We start from the raw sequence: 21,653 nt of genomic DNA, 5'->3' as shown, positions 1-21,653 counted from the left end.
CATGAGTGCATTACAAGGTAAAATTTGCTGGATTTACCCTCAAATGAGCAGCCCTATCTAAAAATTACCAATCCAGATTGTGATCTCTATAACACTCCAAAGCTCTGCCTTGAGTCTCTTTTCTGCATATCACAGAAAATTATTAAATAATTCATCAAATAATGATATGAAAATGTTAAATTTGCAGATAATGGCAAATTAGATATCAAAGTATAATATAAAAATTCTGATGGCTTCTAAACAATAAAATGATAAAAAATGTAGTGAAACTAAGCTAACAATTTAATATTTATAAAAATATATTTTAAAAAATCCCTGGAACTAGCATGCAGGAATTAGCAATCTGACTTGATATACAGAAAATTACTGGCTACGGATTGACTACACAGATATCAGTGTGCGATTGAGCCACTATGTAGCCTCTCTGCTAATAAAATTCAGTCTACACAACAAATTCCTGTAATATTATGCCAGTATAAACTGCATGAGCAAAAGGGCTTAGCCAGCTCTCAGGAGATGGTATCTTGGCTGTTCTTAATTGATAGACAGCATCTTAAAGCCATATTAATGTGTCTATAGCAATGGTTCCAACCTTTATAATACTGCGGCCCTTTAATACTGTTCCTCGTGTTGTGGTGACTTCCATCTATAATTATTTTTATTGCTACTTCATAGCTGTAAGTGTGCTACTGTTAAGAATTATAATGTAAATAGCTGTGTTTTCCAATGGTCTTAGGTCACCCTTGTGAAAGAATCCTTGGACCCCAGTGGGCTCAGGACCCACAGGTTGAGAACCACTGCTCTATATGAAAGCATTAAGGACATCATCTTTTCTGGAAGACATTTCAAAGGGATGCTTTCAAGGAAAAAATACATTATTCTGTTGTTTTGGACAGAACCAGACTAAAATGGCTATTTTTAGCTACATAATGATATGCTTTTTTGATTTTTGTATCAGTGTTCAGTCTAGAATGATGCACTTGGATCAATCTCTACTTTAAAGGTATATAAACAATGTATACTTAATTGTCTTTTAGCATCTATTTTGTGTCCAGGATTGTTTTAGGGGCTAAGAATAGATTGTGATTATGCAGGTGGCATGATCAGAGTAATCCAATACAGGAAGATGGTATTGCCTCTTGTATCTGGGAACTGATGATTTGACTCAAGGCAGAACAATGAAGTACCTAAGTTCACCTCTTTTTGACTCTGGAATATACCCTTTCAGCACTTACTTGGAAAGACTGGCTAAGCAACAGTCTTATCATCACTAAACACATCCTTACCAGTCAATGTAAGAGGAAGAAACAAACAGCTTTTGAGGGAATATTCTCAGAGCTTGGCTATTTCTATCCCTCTGCACGAATAAATTGGGTGTGGTCAGTTCTTTTGCTTGGAACCAAGAAAGCAGAATTTTAACAGAAACTATTTTGGGCATTTCAGAATGGTTGAATGTCATAGCATTCCCTGGCAGAGTTGGTAGGACTATTCTGATGTTGGTGAAGAAATAGGAGGAAATTCTGAAGTGTGAGGACAACAAGAAATAAGGCTTTCTAGTCAGAACAGGACTGACACACATAGGAGTTCATAGAGACTGAGGCAGCATACACAGAACCTGCATGGTTCTGCACTCGATGAGTCCTAGAGATAAAAGGAGAAGTGGGCACATGCCGCATCCCTAACCCAGAAGCAATTCTCCAATTGATAACCACTCATAAACGGAAATTTACTTTTCTGCAAAAGACTCTCCCTGGGAAACAAACTACCCTTAAGGGTAGGCTGCATATCCACCAGTGGATGGTCCACAGAAACAAACTCAGTGTGTCTTTGGTCAGGATATCGGCTTGTCTTCTTTATCTTTTTTTCCCATTTATTATTTATTTTTATTACCATGCAGGTTCTTTGTGTACATATCTGTGTTTTAATAGAATTCCTGGGTGAGCAAAGGAACAAGTGGGTCTCTGAGTCTATATCTGTTTTTTTTGTGCCTTTGGGGGGGCTCCTTCTTTTCTGTTTATTTGTTTTTCCCCATTCCAATGTGTTTGGTTTTGTTCTATCATATCATTATATATATATATATATATATATATATATATATATATATTTAGAAGCCTGTTTGTTTGTTTGTTTTTTGATAAGCGACAGAAAGGGAGTGGAAGAAAAGAGGAGCTGGAAGGAGTAGACGCAAGTTATCTGTAATTACGATATATTTTATGAAAGAAAATCTATAATAAAAAAGCAAACAAATAAGCAGAGAAACAACCAGAAGATTTACTCAAAGATTTACCACACTTTTCCTTTCTCTGCTCCTTCCCAAATAGAATAAAATGTTGCTCTCTGACTTGGGCTCTTAAAAAGTAGAGGAACCATATCCAAAATTAGGCCTTGAAGATTCCAGAGCAGAGCCTAGGTCAAGGGTGTGTGGTACAGTGGTATGGGCATGAGAAACAAGTGGGGATTTTACCCCATTCAGATTCATATTATATTTTGGGGTGTGCAAGGGATCCCCTGTTGTTAGCTTGTGTCTACTTGTAGCCATTTAGAAAGAAGATGTTATAGGAACTGGAGCAAGCTTTGAAATGCTCCACTTGGGGGAAACATAAGAATCATGGCTATGTAAGTGCCTGGCAAACACAGAAGTGGATGCTCACAACAATCTATTGGATGGAACACAGGGTCCCCAATGAAGGAGCTAGAGAAAGTACCCAAGGAGCTGAAGGTGTCTGCAGCCCTATAGGCAAAACCACAATATGAACTAACCAGCACCCCCAGAGCTCCTGTCTCTACCTGCACATGTAGCAGAGGATACCCTAGTCGGCCATCAATGAGAGGAGAGGTCCTTAGTCTTGTGAAGATTCTATGCCCCAGTATAGGGGAATGCCAGGGCCAGGAAGTGGGAGTGGGTGGGTTGGAGAGCAGGAGGAGGGGGGAGGTTATAGGGGATTTTCAGAGAGGAAACTGGGAAACTGGATAGCATTAGAAATGAAAATGAAGAAAACATCTAATAAAAAAAAATAAAAAGAACCACGGCTGTTCATGTGAAAGGGTAAAAGAGAAGGTGCTGTCTGCTGAAAACTCACTCTTCACCTCTTCAAATTCCATGATCAGAGCCAGCTAGGTGAAGGAGAATGAAAAGCTGAAAGCTTGTCACCAGGCATATAGTAAGAGCCTCCAGGGAGTGAGTGTGGGGGAGGTTGTATGTGTAAGAGGGGGTGGGCAGAGGCTCTGAAAGAACTCCCTGTACTCTCCACTCAATTTTCTTTGAACCTAAAGATTCTCTTAAAAATAAACTCCATTAAGATGATAACTTATCTGACAAGGTGGATCTCTATCTTTTAAGAGTCACCTAGGGTTGATATGATTTTAATTGTTAATTAAAGCAGCTCAAGCCATTTCTACCGAGAGAGCAGGGCTAGCTCCTCTGTTCTGAAGAACGATAAGGATTTCACTAAATACAGATAATAGAAGTTGCTTTTGGCCAACTCTCCTGGGGTCTATCTTTGGAGAGGATATCGACTGCGAAGGAATTGTACAGAGCTTGCAAGAAAAATAAAAGAAGTAAATATTGAAGATATTGGAGACTCCAGGAAATGTTTGCATACGTACCTGTTGCAACTTAGTGTGTGTTTGTTCAGATGAAGAAGTGAACTAATGGACTGCAAAGAAGATGGCTCTGGATCCCTAAACTAATACATACTAGTGCAAAAAAAAATGTAGACTTTGGTGAGAACAGAAAAAAAGAAACCTGTATCTTAGCAGTCAAATAAAATAGAAAAAGCAAAAAAAAAAAAAAAAAAAAAAACCAAAATCTCTTTATTGATGTAGCTTTCCTCTGGGGTGTGGTAGGTGCTATGACATTCTCAGGAGATTAAGTGCCTGCAGAGAAAAGAGTGAAATATTTTGGGATAACAAAAAGGGGAGCTGTCATTGATCATGGGTTAGCCTGTGCTTGGAAAAAGGGCACAGACAATTTTGAATCATCCTTGAGACAGATACTTTGAAGATGAATAGATCTACTCTTAGATGCCAAAATTGAAGTTGCTGTCAATCTATGGGGACAAAAGCAATGGGGCTTAGTAAGAATTCTAGAAGAGACATGTTTCTTACATGAAATGATTGTTTTGGTAGTGCAAAGGGCAGCAGTTTTGTGTTTATGTCTCCCCCCAACCCCCAAACAAAGATGTCTCCATAAATTGGTTTGACAAGCAAATGGAAGAGAGCATAAAAAGAGATGTGGGAAATAAGGTAGAGTGAATGGAAGAGAATAGTGAAGCTGGTCATGGTGTGAGAAGAAGAAATGCATTTCTTGGTAGGGAACCATAGAGTTACCAGGAAGAATAAGTAGCCTTTGATCGAGATCTGTATGAAAGAAACACCCAGCAATACAAATGAGCAGTGAGCAAGGGAACAGCACTTGACTGCTAAGATAAAGGTCCTGAGTGGGAAAACTGATCAAGACTAGAAACCTAAGAATTGTCAGGATGGGTAAATGAAAGAAGTGGCAGGGGATGAAGTCACGGAGTAATCTATGGGAGCCCTTGCAGACGTGGGATGGAGGCTGGATTTTATGCTTAGTGTGAAGTGAAGCCTTAGAAGGGTTCCATAAGATGGATGTAGTTTACTGTGTGTCTTGAAAGGATGGCTCTGAATACTTTGTGTGGAGTGGAAACTGTGAAGGCAATAGAGGAAGGAGGCAGACTAGCTAATAATCAGGCTGCTCTATTTTTGTACTGATGTGCTAAAATATCAGTTGTGTTGCTTATCACTATGATGAATACAGAGAAACAATGAAAATCAGGATATGTCTGATGGTGAGTTCTTGGCAAACCACATCCTTCCCCCCTCAGCTGTAAGATAACTGCTGCTAAGATACCAGCATCTGCCATGGATTGGGTGCTTGTGAACTGCCATGCTCTGTGCCAGGCATGCAAATGATCCTTACCTTATTTAATCCTCTCAAGAATATGCCCTAGTAATGCTGTAGAAGAGGTGGCAGCTGTTAATAGCCAAATACAAGACTTGACAAGCTATCAATTTAGTCAAGCAAATGATTAGCGGTGCAGTGATTTAAAACCAATTCCATATTTGACTAAATTCCATCTTTTAGAAAAATGACTTTATTTACAGTACTAGCTTTGGACAAAGGGCTTTAATATCAAAACAAACACATGACATGTTCTCTAGATGCAGAGATATTTTAAAATCACAGTCATTGTCATGGATATATCCCATCTAAATTACCAAATCATTTTCTGAAATGCCCTTCATTTGTCATGGCTTTTAATATTCTGAAATTTTATGTAACATAGAAAAAATCATATTGAAACCCAGAATTTATGGAGAGTCTCAGTCTAATGAGCAGACAGGATTCTGTGGCGCTGTGTAAACATGAATGAAGGGTGACCATGGATTTAAAATTGAAATTTTTTTCCAGTGGAAGAGATTTTTTTTTTTGGTCTGTCTCTATGAATTCAATTTTACAGTTTTTGCTTGATGAAATGATCAAAGCCTCATGCTTCTAAGCTACATTCCTTTGAAATGTAAAATTAATAGTTCAAACCTTAAAGGAGAAATAAGTGTGGTTTTTAGGTTTCTGAATATGACTAGATGTGAATATTTGGAAAGAGAAAGTGTTCTTCGACATTGAGTGTCCAGATTCGGAGAGCAATCAGATTCATTCCTGTATAGGTGGAGGATTTCCCCACGTGTTTGTCCTTTTGGCACAGTGCTTTGTGGCTCTGTGAACAGAATTAGGGTTGTTGGCACCATGTGATAATGAAAACTTTCTGCTACATTCTGCCACAATCATTGGCTATATAGAAAGTATGACTAACATAAATTTTATAAACACTTAAATTTTATTTTAAATAAAGGGAAAACACCCATGATAAAGATCAGAGAAAGCTGGTTACATAGAGCATAGCTTGTAAAGTCAGAATAGCGCTGAAAACACACAGAAGAAATGGTACCATGTTTGAGTGTTAGAGAGGAGGAAATGTGTAGTATTGGACAAACTATGGTACATGCAGGAGCACGAGTCAGAGGTGGGCTGGCAGAGAGCCAGATGGAATGTTGATATCTAGTGTGCTACATCGTTATAAGCATTTAAAATATTCTCACATAAATATTAGTATCCATCTTATTTTATTCATTCACGTTGGGATAAAGTCTCATGTAGCCCAGTCCAGCCTAGAGCTCACTTTGCTAGCAAAGCTCACCCTGAACTCTTGACCCTCTGCCTCTCCAGTGCTGGGATCTCAGGCATGTGTCCATTTCACCTTCAGCTGTATAGGGACTTGTGGGGGTTTTGCATGGAGCTTAGGCCACTGCATTATACTATCTTCAATGTTGGAAGAACTATATAATTTAGGTGATTGGTAAAATAAAATGTGTAGAAAGATGTATGATCCTTACATTTAAATCAATGGGATATCTTGCTTAGTAAAATATTCTTTGTCTCTCCCTATTATCCCTGCTCCTTGGTCACAGGCTTCTGTCTAGAAGCCATGATCTAGGAAACTGCACTTGACCTGCTCGTCTTACTTCCTGCCTGTGACAGCATGGTGCTTTGGACTGGATGAAGTCGACAGAGTCTGTGTTTTCCATTTATGGAAGAAACACTCTCTCTTTAAAAAATACTTCTTTACTTCTAAGTGGATTAAATTTTGAACAAACTTTCAGACACCTGGGACTTCCTTATAGACCACCATGGAGACAAATGCAAGACAGGATGGGATTCAGATAGATGCCAGGCAATGATGTCTGCTACTTTAATGCCATTTATGTTGAAAAAAATTAAGGAAGCAAGAAAGTCCAATCAATGCAGGGGAGCAGAGCATGTTATTCACAGGAAGTCCAAATACCATCTCATCATGAACTGATATCACCTGTGGTCTGTGGGCCCATTCATTCCTAGGCAGACAGTTAGAAATGGTAAGTGCAATTTTAAAACTGTTGCCAAATATTAATTGCCTAAGACACAGGACTTGAGTTTGATAGCACACTGTTTTATCAGCGTTCAGCTCAACTCTAAAGCTGGAATAGAAGGAAACAATAAAATCTTCCAAATGCATGTGTTAAATTACTTTAAAAAATTAAGTAATAGAGAAAGTACCCAAGGAGCTAAAGGGGTCTGCAACCCTATAAGTGGAACAACAATATGAACTAACCAGTACCCCTGGAGCTCATGTCTTTAGCTGCATATGTATCAGAAGATGGCCTAGTCGGCCATCACTGGGAAGAGAGGCCCCTTGATCTTGCAAACTTTATATACTTCAGTACAGGGGAATGCTAGAGCCAAGAAGTGGGAGTGGGTGGGTAGGGGAGTGGGGGATAGCATTTGAAATGTAAATGAAGAAAATACCTAATTAAAAAATACTTCTGTTCTGAAAATAAATAAATAAAAATTTTAAGTTAATAAATTTTCATTGCATTTTACAACAAAATCTAATCTTATAATGTTCTTACTGTGTTAAAACATGATGAAATTTAGTCCAAAAATGTAGTCACTCAGAGGTTTTGTTTATTGACTGATCTTTTTTTCCTAATTTTTTTGTGCCAATAATTGGGGTCCTTTGAAAAAAATAATGGTAAGTAGTGGATTTTCTAATGATACCATAGACATATGTTATCTTTCACTCAGCAAAGCCTAACTTGGGATGTTCACTATAACTGTATAGGTTGAGAAGGTCTCACTTTGGCTCACCAACTGAACATTGCAAACCACAGAACAGGCTCACCTTCTCTTGTATCGCATACAGTTGCTTGGCTTCCCTCCTTATCTAGGTTAACCCACAATACACATTTAACTTTCCAGAAGTCACTATCAGTTTTAGTATTTGTTATTAAAAGTAGAAAATGCCACGAAGAGAAAATAATTTTAAAGTTTAGTCTTGAGCTTATATTTCTTTGTGGTTCCCGCCATTTCTCTTTCTATTCCTCTTTCCCCCCCTCTTCCCTCCCCTTGCCTTCTGAGACAAGGTCCTGATACATAGCCCAGGCTTCCCCCAAAATTGAGATTCCTGTGCGTCAGTCTCTGAATGCTAATGTTACAGATATGTATTACCACATCCAACTCAAACTTTGTTGTTTTTTTTTAAAATATATTCTACTTCTGCAATTTTTGGACCAGTATTTCGTCAAGAAGTTCTATGTGTGAACACACACACACACACACACACACACACACACACATAATGTTAGTATGGCAGCCAAGACTTCACTCCTGCTTCACCTTATCTGTCTCGGTCTCTCTCTTTAAATAATAACTGCTGCATTTGCAGTGCCTGCAAATGTGAGTGAGCATAAGTGCCTTTCTCCGGTAGCAGCGTTTTGAAAAATATGGAGTTGTTATTCCTTGTAAGCATTAAGACCTGAAGTCGAAAGACTAGAAAGTGTTGGCAATTGTACATCACACAATTGCTTATCTCTGTCTCAGTAATGTGCACAGCATACATTCCCCTAGGAAGCTCCGTCAAATCATCCTTTCTTCTACTTAGAAAGAGAGCTTTAATTTCCTTCCTGTGTCTATTCTGAGTGGTAATTGTACATTGAAATTCTTGTTTCCTGATTTATGATGATGATTAGGGCAACAGAGGGATAATACAAATTTGGCTACTCTCATATAAAATAAAATGAAACGTTGCCTGAATAATTACAAGGGTCGATAATGAGGATTCTCTCCCCTCTGCCACTTTCCTAGGAGGGAATCAACAAGGCAACGCATTTGTATCAACAGACAAATGAACTGACATTTTTAAAACTGGCCAAGAAAATGTTCCCATTCATGGTTCCTTCAGGAAAAATATGAATTCTATGTATCCATAAATATTATAGTGCTTTATCACCAGGGTCCTACTCATAGATGTGTTGTTCTTACTGTCTGTTGCCTGACAGCCTGCCCTAAAGGAGATGCAATAGAGATGATACATCAGACAGTGATGCTTAGTGAGGGGCTGCCCTGTGGTCTTTGGAAGATGTTTGGCTTTATGTTGTTTCAAGATGAGAGGGCAAGCATCCAGGAATGCAAGAATCACAGAAAGTTAAGCGCAGCACAATTCATCAAAACATGACTCTCCCCTTAACTCTTCTCTGCTCAACACTGGCCTTGGCATACCCTCCTCTACTCCATGGCTATAGGATGGAGAGCAATTTCTCAAGGTTCTCTTCTGGTATAGCACTGTGATCATGTAATGCTCTAGTCTTTTGCTAATGGAACCACTCCTAAAAAATTCATTTTAGGGCCTGTGTTACTCTTCAAAAAATGGGGGAATTGCTTCTTCTTTTTAAAACCATCTTCCCCGTAGATTCTGTAATGTTATAATCCTTGTTTCAAAACTTAAGCAGAACCTCTTTTTATGTTGCACTTAATTGGACTGAGATCTGCTCTATAGAAACAGATTTTTACTAGCTTTTACTTCTGCTTCTTTTAATGAAAATGCCTAAAATGCAGAAAGAAAGGGCAAATGAAAAAGGAGATATTGTTTGCAGAGAGCTTACTGTAGTGGTGTAGAAATGACTTTATTTGCTCTGTTTGTTTATAGAAGGTCTGATCTAATACTCACAAAATTCAGGTATTGAGGCTTCAAAGCTCAGACAGACTGAATAGCTTATTTCTGGTAACCCAATTAGTATCTGATAGAGAACTCAAATCCCAAGGTTTGACAGCTTCAAAGCTTTGTCAGTTTGGCATACCTTATATAGAAACTCATGTTATAGTGGACAGAGTTATACAATTCCCAAGATAATGATTCTCTGTGCTTATGATGCTTGTCTCAGCTGGTCAGAGTCAATTTTACATACCCTGTAAAATGGCAATGACATTGCAGATCAATGTGTGTAATTAGTAAAAAAAAAAAAAGTTAGAAATCTATTTATGCCTTAGTAACTAAAAAGGTACTGGTCTCCTGCCAAATTGACATACACTATTGGAGGCAGAGACTCTAAGACACTCCTTGCATGGTACTTATGATAAATAACACCCTTTAAATGTCCAGTCAGCTACTGAAGTACATAGCTCAGCTCCCAGAAGAATACACTTACACTTTCTAAGATGGTATGAACTGATGGAGAATAATGGAGAAACATGTTTTTTTTTCTAAGAAAATATTGAGATGTGACAGCTAGATGTTTCACCAATCTTTTGTAGTTTAAAAGTTAAAGAGCTTTCAAAGAATTCCATTCATATTTCAAAGACATCTTCATAAACATAGCAACACATTCAATGTAGATCTTGATTATTTTATATTTGTGTGTTGATGACAGTGTTGTAAAAGAGACCCTGAGATAATTTTCCGTCCACATCTCTGCCCTCTTAGCCTTATTTGATCACAACAACAATCCTTCCTTCCATCTCATCTTAGTCCTGTGTCAAGGAGGGATTAGTTTTGTCTACAGCTAACAGATACAAATCTACACTGACAACCCAGATAGAAGTGTACTTTGTCTTGTAACAGAGCGCCCACATCTAGGAAGCACAGGTGGGGTGCAGTAGCTCTGGGATGCTATCTAGTTGCCTTCTGTGTTCCAGGTGTGTCTTTCTTAATCGGTGGTTCATATTCTTACAGTTGCCTTGCATGGCAAGATGACTGTTCTGTTTTCAGCCTTGCAGTGACTTTCAGATAGGTCAAAGAAAACAAGATGACAAACCAAATGGTCATGACAAACCTATGTTGCTCTCGGGAAAGCAAAGGTGTTGGAAAATCCTTGTAGACTCTTGTTAAAAAGTGATTCTTAGCAGGTTGCCAAAATGACTTAGCTGGCTGGGTTCTTTTCTGATCCAGCCCTGTTACATGAAAGTGGAGTAGATGTTGGGTGAAGAGTCAGCTTTGTTCACACTGTACTGTTTACTCTCGGTGTTAAGCTAGTATGGAAAGTGCTAGAAGAGAAAAAAGCCCCCCTCTTCTAGGCTGCCAGAGACCTCATTTTTCTTCCTTATTTTGTTAAAAAATAGTTACTTCTTTCATGCAGATCACTTTCCACTCTTACCACTCCTCCCAGTCCACCCCCAGCTCCACTTCCCCCAGACCCTCTGTTTCCTCTTCAGAAAAGAGACAAACAAGACAAAAGAACACACAATAAGACAAAGCAAAAGTCTCTCTATAGTTCTGCAGTGTATGCTTTGCTTTTCCTTAATGTTGTGAGGTCCCTGTTTTCCCTGATTTTCTTGACCTGTTTCCCCCTCTGCTTCTTGGTTACTGATGCGGTGGGATAAGCTGGTCTCATCTTCCTGCTATGATGCCTTACTTGCTATAATGGGCCTTAACCCCTCTGTTACTATAAGCCCAAACTATCACAGCAAGAGGAGTGAAACCAGACATTTGTTAAATGAGTTAGTACTGAGTGAGTAGATTTTGTTGTTTTTTTCCTCTCATATTCCCTTTGATAAATTTCCTTTGTTGTTTTCTTCTCACAGTAAGTACTATTTAAATACTGTCCTTCACATTCACCTACTCATTTTGTGTTTATTTCTCTGTCCTTGCCTCTCCTTCTGTAGTCTTCATCTTTGTTTGAAACAGGTACTATTTTTGTTTCCAGCTCCCTTCCTTGGATTTCAGCATCACAGGTCTAACTGCCTGCAGCTTTTTAGCTGGAATTCCTTTCTGTCACCCTACATGCAACAAGTTCCAAATGACACTCATCAGATCCCCATCTCAATTTTCTAGTCACTGAAAATAATGACACCTTCCAGTTACTTACACTTTAAAACTTGGTGTTATTTGTGGCATCATGTATTTATATCATTAGATGCCTTTCCTTTAACTTAGCAAACAGCTCTAGCTGTACTTGATTCTGACTGCTGTCATTCTGGTGCACAGTGTGTGGGCTGCAGGTGCTCGTACATATGAGATGGCAAGATCAAGGGACATCAGTCAAGTACCCAAGGTTCTCCATCATGCATGGGACAGAGTCTGTGCTGCTTCACTACTCTGGAAAATTCACTTTAACACTATATTCCATTGCTTATGACTTGTGAAACAATTAGTTCAGATAATTTGTGATTACTCTGCTGTGAAACTTATGAGTGTTTAGCTACTTAAAGTTAGTGATACATTTTTAATGACAGTAATCATGCTATTGGTAATCACATTATTGATGAATAGACTACAATAATCTCTTAAAAACTACAGAAGTAAACTTATGGTAATGGTGGGCTTTCTAAAGACAGATTAGATGTTCCCACTTAGTCAACTCTGTAATATAGAAATTAGCAGAAATTTATTGAAATTAATAGGTATGAAATTTAGAAAAGTTGGCACAATAGCTTCTTGGATTATCTCATTAATCAAGATGTACATTTTTCTTTGCAGAAAAATGGTGAATCATAAATGTGTTGGTACAGTGTATGACTAGGAAAATGTCCTTGATACTATACGGCAAAAGGTGAAAATTTTTAATGAACTTCTTGTTTAGTAATTGAAGTTTAAAAAGAAAAAAAAAACTTACAAGTTGTTGAGGGGGCAGGTCAGAGTTTATGTTTTGAAAAGACTCTGCACAAGCAAAGCCACATTTTAATATGAGGCCTTTATATGCACTCTATGGAGAGGCAACATTTACATGACTTTAGGAATATGTCCATATAGTAGTAGACTCATTTTTCACACTTTTCTTCCATTCTATAGCAATGGCACAGTTCTTCAGTATCTTTCCTGTTTATATTGAGAGAAACTGATGGTTTATAACAGTTCATTTGTAGTTTGCTGTGTTTGCCATAGTGAAATTCATCACTGTCACCATTATGTTCTTCGAGATAGGTTTTTAGTAAATAGAAATATAGGACATAGAGACAAGAAACAGCTGGTGTTAAAAACATGGTCACATCACTCTTAATTTTCTTGATTTTGTTCCTTTTCCTTGTTTTGTCATTTAAGTATTTCTCTGGATGATCTATCTATCTATCTATCTATCTATCTATCTATCTATCTATCTACCTATCTAAATATCTATGTAAATGTTTTATATGGTAAGTGTTTTATAAAGAGTCTATGAAGTATGTATTTTCTTATAAATTTGCATTGGTATTTTTAATATGGTTAGTGTAGGAATATAAGAATTAGGGCCATATGCTTAGGTTTCTGCCACATTGTGACCCCATGGGATTATTGATGTCCTGGAAAGAATAGCAGGTACTCAAGAGTTATTCCTCTCTTTAACTTATTATGTTTACAGCTTTTCTGTCCTGAAAATATTTATATTTTCCAACTAGGTAAAATAAATATTGTTTGGGTTTTTATCTATTTTAAAAATGAAAAATACTCCGGGTGTGGTAGCACACACGCCTTTAATTCCAGCACTCGGGAGACAGAGGCAGGCAGTTCTAGTTTGAGGTCAGCCTGGTCTACAAAGTGAGTTCCAGGACATACTGTCAATGAAGAGCAAGTGGAAGAAAACTCGGGCAATTAAGATATCTGTGCGTAGTCATGTGGTAAAACAGTGGGTAAAAGGCAGAAAAGAGACACTTTAAAAAAACATTGTCTCATCCTTTCTTTCTAATCTCACCATAATGGATGTCTCTGAACAGATAGGCATAGCTCAGGAGAGGCAATTCAACTTAAATCATTTCAATTGGTTGTTATTTTTCAGCATTAAAATTGATAACATTTTTCCTTTCAGTTGGTTGGGTTGACATTTATATGCATACCCAAGCAGTATTCTTTACCTTGATACATGTCATTCTAGTAAGAAGAAAAATCTTCTCTGCCAAAAAAATAAATATAATAGAGGCTGATATGGAACTTGCACTTGTTTATGGAAACTTTCTCTTCTATGTTGATATCTACAGAAGTTACAATATTCAACCATCAGCTGGGAAGATAGCTCAGTTGGTCAAGGTTAACCTAAGAACCTTAGCCCAGTCACCAAAACCCACATAAAAATGCCAGGTGTAGTGGTATACAGTCTTAGCACAGTGAAGGCAGAAACACATATCCCTAGGGTTGGCTTACCCGCCAGTCTGTCTAACTGAATCAGGAAGCTCAAGGCCTGTGATAGACCCTATCTTTAAAAAACAGCCAGAATATCAGGGAGTTTGCTGTGAGACAACATCTCTAAAAATGCCAGAAGCAACACATACAAGTTATCACCAATGTGACTGCCTAAACATAAGCTGACCAAGGAAAACAAAATACACATGTCAGTATGGATGGAAGAAAGTTTATGAGGCCTCAATATTACAAAAATAACTACAGGACTAAGAATTCTGGAAATGAGATAGTCTTCCCCAGAGAAGAGCACATAGATTGATTATCTAATACAACATAGTCATCCCTGAAAACATATATACAAATAACATTATACAGACCGAGAAGCATGTATTTAGACACACACACACACACACACACACACACACACACACACACACACTAACAACAATTGATAAAAAACAGACATCAATTTGAAAGAGAACAAGGAAGGGTGTGTGGGAGTATTTATAGGGAGGAAAGAGAAGGGAGAAATTATGTAATTATATTTGCAAAAAAGAAAAACAAACAAAGGACTCAGGAATTGTTCTCCTGATAATCATGTAGTCTACTACTACTAATTCATTGGAAGGTCATAGGATTCTTCCTCTCACTTGGTGGAGTGTGTGTGTGTGTGTGTGTGTGTGTGTGTGTGTGTGTGTGTGTACTCTTATGATAGATGTGAGTGAAATATACACTTTTCTGTCTTCAAGTTGATTGATTTTCATTGATGAGTCCAGACAAAAGGTGAAACATTATATGATTTCTATATGCGCACATGCATGTGTTCTACCACACAAGAAACATGAACATGTATGAACAAACATACAATTCATATGTGTACCATATACACATGTACTCAAGTACAGATACAATTCAAGAGCAAGAACGGCTCACATGCAACTTCATGTTTTAATGCAGTAGAACAGTGAGAAGAATCATAAGCAGTGAAAATTTATATCAAGCATGCTGTTTAGCGGCCTGGACTTTAAGGCTTAAGTTCAATAGGTAAATAGAGAAAAAATTAAAACTACCTGAAGAGTGTCCATCTACCTACACCTTAATTCCTTATATTCTAGCTCCATCCATTGCATCCTAGTCATCCACACTCAGGGACTGGTCTCATGATAATCATGTAGTCTCACACTAATACCATGCATTGGAAGGCCAGAGGCTTCTTCTCATTTGATGTATTCTCCCTCTCCCCCTCCCCTCCCTCCCTCCTCCCCCTCCCTCCTCTCCCTCCCTCCTCCCCCGCCCCTCCCCCTCCTCTCTCCTCCCCATTCTCCTCCCCCTCTCTCCTCCCCCCTCTCTATGTGTCCTCCCGTGTTAGGTGAACGAAATACTCACTTTTCTGGCTTCTAGTGGATTTAGCTTCATTCACAAGTTCAGACAAAAGGTGATACTAACGCTCAAAGCGGCAGAAAGAAATATCTTAACTGACTTAGAATGGTTCCATTTAAAGACACTGACAAAACAGATTTAATGGCCTATAATTAATTTACCAGTTATCTTAGAATTTGAATGCAATGCTTTAAAAGTGGAGAATCAGTCTGCCCCCCCTGTCCCCCCCCAGGGATAAGCTCTTTGATTAGAAATTCTAACCCAAAGCGGTCATCACTAAACATGTACATGAGCAAAGCTAAACGGATACTGTAAGTTGTATATATACACATTTATGTAAGCAATAATAATGATTAAAAGGGGGAAAATCATAAAATTGAGAGGAAATTAGGAGGCACATGGTAGTAGTTGGGAGAGAAGGAGGAGTTGAAATGATTACGTTCAGAAATCTTATATGAAATGGTCAAAAACTTTAAAAATGAATAATAATAGCCTTTCTCAACTATTGAAGTTTAACTGTTCCGATCATTGTTCCACATAATTAATATTTCTTAGCTTGTTTGTTTAACCTGGAAAACCATACTGTGAGAGTTTCAGCTATTTGCATAAGGTACCACACTGGCAAGGAGAGTGAACATTCAGTTTTAAAGGCACATACATATTGAGTCTAAAGAAGGCTTTCTGGTGGTTACTTAAGTGTTGACCCCGAGTATCCGTGCAGCACCACCTTTAAGACAGCTCTGCAGATGGTTGGAGCTTTGGGTACTGGCTACATTAAATACTTGTCCATGATTGTATAACAATGTATTTTCATCCGAAATAAAGTGGCTGTGGGTGTTAGGAAATCATAGGGGTCTATGAATGCAATTCACTCCACTGTCTCTGAGGTCAGTGGGCTCTTTGCTGTTCTTTCTTCCCAGTATCCTCTGGCACCCTGCCTATCCATCTTTGGCCTTGTCATCATCAATCATCATGCTATAAGAACCCAGATGCCACCTGGCCTGATTAGCCTCACTATGTTCTAAGGGAAATGGTCCTTTATACTTCTACAGAGGCCTGCAACTCACCAAGAGCCTTCTGTACAATCTTGGAGCCTTCCAGGCACCCTGAGATGGGCATAGGGCTCTTAACTCCATAGGAAACCAATTGATTTTAAGTTTTATGTGCATGGTATTCTTTCAGTCATTTCTGCCCCTTACCATTTCCTGGCTTCTTGTACACAGTAACTTCTCAAAACAAAAGTAAAAGTAAAGGCAAAAATTTGAACTCTTTTATATTAAAATCGGAAACAAGGGAACACATCTTGTTCCTTCTAATGGTGTGGCATGACTATTGTCTTCAGGAATAGAATGACAGATTGGTGTCTTTTAACAATCTGATATCTATTGTAGGAAAATTACACTAGAGAAAATCAGCTAAGAGAATATGCACACTAGAGAAGCGCCTATCCCTACCTCCGAGGACATTCTTGGTAGTCATATGTCCTGTCGTGAGACTGTCCAGAAACAGCAGTCTTTTCTCCTGTGGATTAGCTTAGGGCCATAGAAAGAAGGTAAAGTGAGGTCACACGGTTATCTCCATTTCTTTTGCTTCATTGAATCTCTGAATAGGGGAGCTTGGTTTATGTTCATTGTAAGAAACCAGAATCCTGAAAACTGATCAGAGAACAGTGAGTTTGGAGGTCCAACATGGGTAATAGGAGAAGTGTTTTCCTTTCCTGCTCTGGCCTTACGCTTTCTAACCATCCTTGGTTGACTACTTCCTGGTTGCAGAGTTCTCATAAAACTGTAACAGGTCGCTTTGGGATGATCCCTATTGAAAGTGGCACACACCATACACCACACGGACATTTATTATTTGCTAAACATTAAGTCTATGTTTGGAAGGTCCAGTGCTGGCTCCTGTCTTAGCAGTAACCTCCCTCACACCTAGTTGTTTCTTGTCCCGTTTTTGCCACCAGCAGTGTCTGATCAGTGTTTTCCCTTCTCTTTGTTTCTATATCTAAATGATGGAAAACTTATACAGCACACAGGCCATGAAGAACACCCATAATTGTAAGAGAAAGATTAAAAAGGTCTGGTTTTATAAACCTACTCTCAAGGTAACTACAATATCTTTTTCTTAAAAAGAATAGATGTAAGAGAAGGAAATGAAACATCTTAGGTTATTAAAGATAGCTTTATGGTAAAAATAATTTTAAGTTATTCACTTCCAATTACTAGGAAACTCTGGTGACTCTATGAGATGAGAAATTAATTAAGAAAACTAGCAACTAAAGACTATCGTACAACTTACCGGGAAAAAAATTACAAGAAGAATAAGAATAAGCAAGCATTTTCATTATAACATCCATGGCACTAAAATACTATTTAAATGGAATTGAAGGCCAAAATGACTACAATTAAGGAGTATTGAAAAATTCTCACATTTAGAAAAACATTATTATTTTTACTTTTAGGGGAGGCAAAATTAGATGAAATGGCCATAGGAGGCAGGTTATCTAGAATCGTGGGAATTTGTGAGTCCTGTGCGGTGTTCTCTCCAACACTTAAAAGTGACTTCATTTTCTATACTATCAACCACTGACATATCACTTGAAGCACCATGTCTGGTGTCTGTGCTGAACAACAAGAAAGAACAGTACAAGAGGCATAAAGAGAAATGTGGTTCAGTGGAGAATGATAAAGCAGACTGGGTCAGGCCCAGCGGATGGTTCTGAGACAAACTGGTATGTGCAGGACTTGTGTGCAGATCCAATTCTTCCTTTGTTTACCTTTCAGGAAGTCGATCTGGTGCGGTGGCTATGAAGGTCAGTAAGCTGCAGGATGAGACGCATCCTACATCGTTCAGAAGCCAGCTTTCTGGTTCAGTCTTTCTGACACCTTTCTTCCAGACAGTTGCGCATAATTGTTGATGTACAAATGGCTGATATTTGTATTTAGGAGCTCAATTATCTGATCTAGTGTCCTTTTTAAGGGAGAAGGAGGCAGTTAGTGCACATGTTTACTCTAGTGCCAGGGCAGCTGTTATAGTCACATAAAGTTGATCATGAGCATGAAGTGCAAAGGAAACCATTTTATGCCTAAGGGAGTCAGACACTACTGCCCGAAAGCTTGGATGTGACGGTATTCTTACAATTTTTCTTCAGAATGTTTATATTTCATAATACTCCTGTATCAATTCATCTGGTGTAAAACATGCTGAAAATCCATCTTCTGTTAATGAAAAATTAAAATTTCCTTCAAGTAGTAAACATTGATGTTCATTTTTGCATTCAAGAAGTTAACAAACTATTCCACGGAATATAAAAGCTTTTGTCTTTTCCTGTAGAAGTCCTCATTAGGCAGAAGATACATAGAAAAGAGGACACTCATTATGCATTCAAGACATTTAATTAACGCAGTATTAAAGCACCAGAGTAGTACATCTAAGCAAGATGGGTAAATCCGGTGGAAACTGCCTCTGCTATTACTGTGAAAGCTAGCAATTTTTTCCTTTAAACAAACTTAATCTGTTCTTAAACCCCAAGTTATACTCTGCTGTGGGCAGTAACTTCAAGAAAATTCTGTGACTTTATTTCCCTATATTTGCCATCTTTCTCCTTCTGGGACAATATCACACATCTTTACAGGAAATATGGCAATGTTTGAGGCTACAGAGGTTCATAAACCATGATGTGTGGATTTAAGGTTGTCCTGTTTTGTATTCCATTAATCTGTTGTTTCACGTACTCCTAGGAAATGTCATCTAAGTATTACCTTTGACTGAATAACACACTACTGACTTTTCTTAAAAGGCAATATGCAAGAAAATGAAATAATATCCAAGATGATAAGTAAAATTCAGGGACAGCAATATGTAATAATGAACTAGATGTTAATCTCAGAGTTCAGGATTCTTTTGAAAATGTTACCCTCTTCTTTCTGTGCCTCCTCTTAGTCCTCCTTTTTTTTTTTTTTTTTTTTTTTTTTGGTTTTTTGAGACAGGGTTTCTCTGTGTAGCCCTGGCTGTCCTGGAACTCACTCTGTAGACCAGGCTGGCCTCAAACTCAGAAATCTGCCTGCCTCTGCCTCCCAAGTACTGGGATCAAAGGTGTGTGCCACCACTGCCTCGTTTTCCTAATTTAATTTCCTACTACCACATGACGAGTACCTTCGAATATCATGTCTACTCAAAGCATAGCTTTGGAACTAATAAGTAATACACAAATCTTTTTATTCTACTTTATAATTATACTCAATGTGTTGGCTGAACCAAATGATTGATCAATAAGTAACCATTAAAAAAGTTCTCAGAACTATGGACTTTTCTTCTAGGGAGTTGAAGTATATAACTTTTTATAGCTTTAATTGTCCCGAACAAGAAACTATCCAAGTGTTGTTGAGCTGACAATTTAATGGATCTGCTTTAATAAGTAAAAATATATAATTAATGTGATAGTATGAAGTTGCGGAAGTGTGTCAATTGAAAAAAAGTTTGCAATGCAAGCCTAAGGATCTTTGTTCAGATCCTATCTTCCCCATAAACAGTCAGGCATGATCCTTTACTTTGTTTAACCCTCACTCCCCCTTCCGCCATCCCTTCCTCTCTCCCTTCCTCCCTCCTTCCCTCCTTCTCTCCCTTGCTCTGCTCTCATTCCAACCTGAACTTTCCACTTCTAAAATGCTCCATTTCTGTTTTCGTATCTCTTATATTACACTATCGGCCATCCCAAGGGCATGCCAACCAATCGAACTTTTGTATTTTGCTTTTGCTCACTTGTACAGATGATTCAAGTTGAACACAGAAGTAATTGATTTGACATTGGGATCAGCATGAGAGAGAGAATACACAGCATTTATCTTTCCAAGCCTGGGTTACTTCAGGTTGTTTTACTTTTTTTTTTTTATTTTGTAGTTTTATTTTGTAGTGTTTCAGTTATTTTTGTGTAGTTTTATTCATTTATTTTCAGATTTTGTAATCTCATTTCTCTTTATAGCTGAGTATTTTTAATTTGTAAATCATTACTAAATATAAATTTAAAAAGAGTGTTGGAACGAGCTTCTTGTATGGCTGGATAATACTTTACTTGAAAGCTACCAAATAAATATCCCAGTGCAGGTGCTAGCTATCTCCTTATGAATTGTTGATCAGAAAGTCTCCAAAGGGCCCAGAAACAGTGTACGTGCTCTCTGTTCTTTTTGTTTTCCTACAAGAACTGGAGAATTAGAACCTGTTCCTGAAGACAATACATACCTTGGTTGCAAGGTATGGAAAACTCAAGCTAAAACTGAGCTGGAAGTTTGCTCCCTGCTGGCTGGCCAGCAACCATAGTGCTGGAAGGTACTACACAAGCTGCTCGGAGAGAGCAGGCATCAGTCATCTTACCAAGGCAAGAACCCCATGGCATGACTGTGGGGTGACTAGCTTCTCTGTGACTATATTTGAGGACTGCTCTATAAGAGGGAATTCTTACCTAGTACTGTCAACCCGGTCAGATCTCATTGATGAGGAAGCCTTAGGCTTTACAGGCAAACAGATTACTGTTGGTGTGCTGAATTGTCTTAGCACCAAGCTGCCTTCTAAATAATCATGCTTATACAGATGGAAAAATGTTATTCCCAGCTTTTGTTCAGAAAGGCTCTCTTCACAATGAACCATGGTTAATAGAGAGATGCATGGCTGCTCAAGGTGCTGATGACGAGTGAGAGGTGAATGATACATCCTGAATAGAACATTTATAGCAAACCCCTAAGGCTCACAAAACATCACAGAAGAAGGATGAAAAGAATGTAAGATCTGGTAGGCATGGAGAAAGGCTGTGAAATACTGTCTTCTGAGAATGGCATAACTGATGCAGCTGTGACCTTACCCCAGCCTTGCTGCCTGCAATGGGCATGCATGAGCCTGGGCTTATCAACATTCAGCAGTGGGTCTCATCGGACCACACCCTTCCTGATGAACTACTGACTACTTACAGATTATGGGGATGGTAAGGAGAGTGTCTTCATTTGGATCCAGAGAAGCCCACCAGACTCCAGAAGATAGTTTCAAAGTCTTGGTCATACAGATGATCTTGGTGAAACCTAGTGGCTTTCAAAAACCAAGTAAATTAAACAAATAAACAGAAAGCAACAATGGCAAAGTCATGAAAGTGGGCAGACTTGTTGTCAGGAGAGGTGGTAAAAGGGGCAGGAGTGAGTTGGAGGAAAAGTAGAATTATACACAAGTATGAAATCATTCAAGGACAAATGCCACAAAGGTTTCCTTTAAAGTCAACAATAACTATTGATACATGCACCAACTTTGGATGGATCTCAAAGACTTTACATTGGCTGGAAATAGTCAATTTCTAATGTCTATATAGTTTGT

The 21,653-nt window shown here is 38.3% G+C and overlaps 1 protein-coding gene across 8 annotated transcripts in view; it reads left to right on the top strand.

Annotated features, from left to right (window-relative positions):
- Positions 1-21,653, top strand: part of Grm8 (glutamate receptor, metabotropic 8) — an 860,026-nt gene that overhangs the window by 225,815 nt on the left and 612,558 nt on the right. The gene's annotated exons all lie outside the window — the stretch shown is intronic.

Source organism: Mus musculus, chromosome 6 (assembly GCF_000001635.26).
Source record: "Mus musculus strain C57BL/6J chromosome 6, GRCm38.p6 C57BL/6J".
Classification (NCBI taxonomy): Eukaryota; Metazoa; Chordata; class Mammalia; order Rodentia; family Muridae; genus Mus; species Mus musculus.
This window is presented reverse-complemented; position numbering and strand designations above follow the sequence as displayed.